The sequence below is a fragment of the Arachis ipaensis genome, chromosome B2 (assembly GCF_059453495.1).
Source record: "Arachis ipaensis isolate K30076 ecotype BB chromosome B2, ASM5945349v1, whole genome shotgun sequence".
In the NCBI taxonomy this organism is placed as follows: Eukaryota; Viridiplantae; Streptophyta; class Magnoliopsida; order Fabales; family Fabaceae; genus Arachis; species Arachis ipaensis.
Genome location: NC_142437.1, coordinates 31,046,271 through 31,052,270, shown reverse-complemented (window position 1 = coordinate 31,052,270; position 6,000 = coordinate 31,046,271). Strand labels below are relative to the sequence as shown.

At 41.4% G+C, this 6,000-nt stretch overlaps 1 non-coding gene across 1 annotated transcript; it reads left to right on the top strand.

The window, feature by feature from the left end:
* Positions 1-5,165: 5,165 nt before the first annotated feature.
* On the top strand, positions 5,166-5,269 carry LOC148573476 (small nucleolar RNA R71). The gene has a single exon (XR_015906055.1). It is a non-coding gene; the product is annotated as a small nucleolar RNA R71 (small nucleolar RNA).
* The last annotated feature ends 731 nt before the right edge of the window (positions 5,270-6,000 follow it).

Below are 6,000 nucleotides of genomic sequence, written 5' to 3'. Positions count from 1 at the left end.
CCAACGCAATTCGAAGCGCGCCATTTCGAGTTCTGTAGCTCCAGAAAATCCACTTTGAGTGCAGGGAGGTCAGAATCCAACAGCATCAGCAGTCCTTTTTCAACCTCTGAATCTGATTTCTGCTCAAGTCCCTCAATTTCAATCAGAAAATACCTGAAATCGCAGAAAAACACACAAAATCATAGTAAAGTCCAGAAATGTGAATTTAACATAAAAACTAATGAAAACATCCCTAAAAGTAACTAGATCCTACTAAAAACATACTAAAAACAATGCCGAAAAGCGTATAAATTATCCGCTCATCACAACACCAAACTTAAATTGTTGCTTATCCCCAAGCAATTGAAAATCAAATAGGATAAAAAGAAGAGAATATACTATAAATTCCAAACTATCAATGAAACATAGTTTCAATCATATGAGCGGGACTTATAGCTTTTTGCCTCTTGAATAGTTTTGGCATCTCACTTTATCCATTGAGGTTCAGAATGATTGGCATCTATAGGAACTCAGAGTTCAGATAGTGTTATTGATTCTCCTAGTTCAGTATGATGATTCTTGAACACAGCTATTTTATGAGTCTTGGCCGTGGCCCTAAGCACTTTGTTTTCCAGTATTACCACCGGATACATAAATGCCACAGACACATAATTGGGTGAACCTTTTCAGATTGTGACTCAGCTTTGCTAAAGTCCCCAATTAGAGGTGTCCAGGGTTCTTAAGCACACTCTTTGTTTTTGCTTTGGACCTTGACTTTAACCGCTCAGTCTCAAGTTTTCACTTGACACCTACACGCCACAAGCACATGGTTAGGGACAGCTTGGTTTAGCCGCTTAGACCAGGATTTTATTCCTTTAGGCCCTCCTATCCACTGATGCTCAAAGCCTTGGGATCCTTTTTATTTGCCCTTGCCTTTTGGTTTTAAGGGTTATTGGCTTTTTCTGCTTTCTTTTTCTTTTTCTTTCTATTTTTTTTTCTATATTTTTTTTTCGCCCTTTTTTTTTTCTGCAAGCTTTGTTCTTTGCTGCTTTTTCTTGCTTCAAGAATCATTTTTATGATTTTTCAGATTATCGAATAACATGTCTCCTAGTCATCATTCTTTCAAGAGCCAACATATTTAACATTCTTAAACAACAACTTCAAAAGGCATATGCACTGTTCAAGCATACATTCAGAAAACAAGAAGCATTGTCACGACATCAATATAATTAAACTAAGTTCAAGGATAAATTCGAAACTCATGTACTTCTTGTTCTTTTGAATTAAAACATTTTTCATTTAAGAGAGGTGATGGATTCATAGGACATTCATATCTTTAAGACAAAGTTACTAACTACTAATGATCATGTAATGAAGACACAAACATAGATAAGCACATAACATAGAAAACGAAAAACAGAGAAAGCAAGAACAAGGAATGAATCCACCTTAGTGATGGTGGCGTTTCCTTCTTGAGGAACCAATGATGTCCTTGAGCTCTTCTATGTCTCTTCCTTGTCTTTGTTGCTCCTCCCTCATTGCTTTTTGATCTTCTCTTATTTCATGGAGCATGATGGAGTGCTCTTGATGTTCCACCCTTAGTTGTCCCATATTGGAACTCAATTCTTCTAGGGAGGTGTTGATGTGCTCCCAATAGTTTTGTGGAGGAAAGTGCATTTGAGGCATTTCCGGAATCTCTTGGTGATGAGCTTCATACGCCTCTTGAGCTCCATGAGTGGGCTCTCTTGCTTGCTCCATCTTTTTCTTAGTGATGGGCTTGTCCTCTTTAATGAGGATATCTCCCTCTATGTCAATCCCAGCTGAATTGCATAGGTGGCAAATGAGGTGAGGGAAGGCTAACCTTGCCATAGTGGAGGACTTGTCAGCCACCTTGTAGAGTTCTTGAGGTATAATCTCATGAACTTCCACCTCTTCTCCAATCATGATGCTATGGATCATGATGGTCCGGTCTATAGTAACTTCAGACCGGTTGCTAGTGGGAATGATTGAGCATTGAATAAACTCCAACCATCCTCTAGCTATAGGCTTGAGGTCCAATCTTCTTAGTTGAACCGGCTTGCCTTTGGAGTCAATCTTCCATTGAGCTCCTTCTACACATATGTCCATAAGGACTTGGTCCAACCTTTGATCAAAGTTGACTCTCCTTGTGTAGGGGCGTGCGTTCTCTTCCATGTATGGCAAGTTGAACGCCAACCTCACATTTTCCGGACTAAAATCTAAGTATTTCCCCCGAACCATTGTAACATAGTTCTTTGGATCCGGGTTCTTACTTTGATCATGGTTCTTGGTGATACATGCATTGGCATAGAACTCTTGAACCATTAGGATGCCGACTTGTTGGATGGGATTTGTTAGAACTTCCCAACCTCTTCTTTGAATTTCATGTCGGATCTCCGGATACTCATTTCTTTTGAGTTTAAAAGGGACCTCAGGGATCACCTTTTTCTTGGCCACAACATCATAGAAGTGGTCTTGATGGGCTTTGGAGATGAACCTTTCCATCTCCCATGACTCGGATGTGGAAGCTTTTGTCTTCCCTTTCCCTCTTCTAGAGGATTCTCCGGTCTTAGATGCCATCAATGGTAATGGAAAAACAAAAAATCTATGCTTTTACCACACCAAACTTAGAATATTGCTCGCCCTCGAGCAATAAACAAAAGAATAGAAGAAGAAGAAGAAGAAATATGGAGAGGGAGAGGGAGATGTGGTTTCGGCCAAGAGGAGTGTAGAGGGGTGTGTTGTGTGAATTTGATGAAGAATGGAGGTCTTTATATAGGGAAGGGAGGGGGGGTTAAGGTTCGGCCATATGGGTGGGTTTGGGTGGGAAATTGGTTTTGAATTTTGAAGGTAGGTGGAGTTTATGAGGTAGGTTTATTGGGAAGAGTGGGTGGATGTGAGTGGTGAAGGTTTAGTGGGGAAGAGAGATTGAGGTGATTGGTGAGGGGTTTTTAGGGAAGAGTGTTTATGGGGTTGTGTGAAAGAGAGTGGTGAAAAGAAGTGAGTGGAGGTAGGTGGGGATCCTGTGGGGTCCACAGATCCTGAGTGGATCCTGTGGGGTCCACAGATCCTGAGGTGTTCAAGGATTTACATCCCTGCACCCATTAGGCATGTAAAAATGCCTTTGTATCCAACTCTGGGCGTTCAGCGCCAGGTTGGTGGCCATTTTGGGCGTTCAACGCCCATCTGTGTGCCATTTCTGGCGTTGAACGCCAGAACCATGCCTGTTCTGGTGTTCAGCGCCCAGAAGCTGCCCATTTTGGGCGTTCAGCGCTAGAACCATGCTCTGTTCTGGCGCTGAACGCCAGACAGATGCTCCTCCAGGGTGTGATTTTTCTTCTGCTGTTTTTGATTCCATTTTCAATTTTTCTATTTATTTTGTGACTCCACATGATCATGAACCTAAGAAAACATGAAAAACAATAAAAATAAGAATTAGATAAACATTGGGTTGCCTCCCAACAAGTGCTTCTTTAATGTCAATAGCTTGACAGTGGGCTCTCATGGAGCCTCACAGATGTGCAGAGCTTTGTTGAGACTTTCCAACACCAAACTTAGAGTTTGGATATGGGAGTTCAACACCAAACTTAGAGTTTGACTGTGGGGGCTCTGGTTGACTCTGCTTTGAGAGAAGCTTTTCAAGCTTCCTCTCCATGGTTGCAGAGGGAGATCCTTGAGTTTTGAATACAAGGGAGTTCTCATTCCATTGAAGGAATATTTCACCTCTGTCAACATCAATCACAGCTCTTGCTGTGGCCAGGAAAGGTCTTCCTAGGATGATAGATTCATCCTCTTCCTTTCCAGTATCCAGGACTATGAAATCAGCAGGGATGTAAAGGCCCTCAACCTTTACTAATACGTCTTCTACTTGTCCATAAGCCTATTTTCTTGAGCTGTCTGCCATCTCCAGTGAGATTTTAGCAGCTTGCACCCCATAGATTCCCAGTTTCTCTATTACAGAGAGGGGCATGAGGTTTATTCCTGAACCAAGGTCACATAGAGCCTTAAAGATCATAGTGCCTATGGTACAGGGTATTATGAACTTTCCAGGATCCTGTCTCTTCTGAGGCAATGTCAGTTGATCCAGATCACTTAGTTCATTGATGAACAAGGGAGGTTCAACTTCCCAAGTATCAATGCCAAATAATTTGGCATTCAGCTTCATGATTGCACCAAGAAACTTGGCAGTTTGCTCTTCAATAACATCCTCATTCTCTTCAGAAGAGGAATACTCATCAGAGCTCATGAAGGGCATAAGGAGGTTCAATGGAATCTCTATGGTCTCTAGATGAGTCTCAGATTCCTTTGGTTCCTCAGAGGGAAGCTCCTTATTGACCACTGGACGTCCCAGGAGGTCTTCCTCCTTGGGATTCACGTCATCTCCTCTCCTCACAGGTTCGGCCATGGCGCTTATGTCAATGGCCTTGCACTCTCCTTTTGGGTTCTCTTCTGTATTGCTTGGGAGAGTACTAGGAGGGATTTCAGTGATCTTTTTACTCAGCTGGCCCACTTGTGCTTCCAAATTTCTAATGGAAGACCTTGTTTCATTCATGAAACTTACAGTGGCTTTAGATAGATCAGAGACTAGATTTGCTAAATTAGAAGCATTTTGTTCAGAGTTCTCTGTCTGTTGCTGAGTTGATGATGGAAAAGGTTTGCTATTGCTAAACCTGTTTCTTCCACCATTATTAAAGCCTTGTTGGGGCTTTTGATCCTTCCATGAGAAATTTGGATGATTTCTCCATGTTGAGTTATAGGTGTTTCCATAAGGTTCACCTAAGTAGTTCACCTCTGCTATTGCAGGGTTCTCAGGATCATAGGCTTCTTCTTCAGAAGATGCCTCTTGAGTACTGTTGGATGCAGCTTGCATTCCATGCAGACTCTGAGAAATCATATTGACTTGCTGAGTCAATATTTTGTTCTGAGCCAGTATGGCATTCAGAGTATCAACTTCAAGAACTCCCTTCTTCATAGGCGTCCCATTATTCACAGGATTCCTTTCAGAAGTGTACATGAACTGGTTATTAGCAACCATGTCAATGAGTTCTTGAGCTTCTGCAGGCGTTTTCTTTAGGTGAATGGATCCACCTGCAGAAGTGTCCAGTGACATCTTTGATAGCTCAGATAAACCATCATAGAATATATCCAGGATGGTCCATTCTGAAAGCATGTCAGATGGACACTTTTTGGTCAACTGTTTGTATCTTTCCCAAGCTTCATAGAGGGATTCACCTTCTTTCTGTCTGAAGGTTTGAACATCAGCTCTAAGCTTGCTCAGCTTTTGAGGAGGAAAGTACTTGGCTAAGAAAGCCGTGACCAACTTATCCCAAGAGTTCAGGCTGTCTTTGGGTTGAGAATCCAACCATAATCTAGCTCTGTCTCTTACAGCAAAAGGGAAAAGCATGAGCCTGTAGACTTCAGGATCTACTCCATTAGTCTTAACAGTATCACATATCTGCAAGAATTCAGTTAAGAACTGAAAAGGATCTTCAGATGGAAGTCCATGAAACTTGCAGTTCTGCTGCATCAGAGAAACTAATTGAGGTTTCAGCTCAAAGTTGTTTGCTCCAATGGCAGGAATGGAGATGCTTCTTCCATGTAAATTGGAATTAGGTGCAGTAAAGTCACCAAGCATCTTCCTTACATTATTATTATTTTCGGCTGCCATATCCTTTTCCTGTTCGAAAATTTCTGAAAGGTTTTCTCTGGATTGTTGTAATTTAGCTTCTCTTAATTTTCTCTTCAGAGTCCTTTCAGGTTCTGGATCTGCTTCCACAAGAATGTTCTTATCCTTGCTCCTGCTCATATGACAAAGAAGAAGGCATAGAAAAATAATAATAATAATAGAGATCCTTTATACCACAGTATAGGGATCCCTTTGTGAGTGGAAGAAAAGAAGGGGAGACAAAGAATGTAATATAATGGAAGAAACACAACTGTGAGGATGGAAGAGAGGTGAAATGAGATGTTAGGATATGAATGAATAAATAGAATGAGATGGGG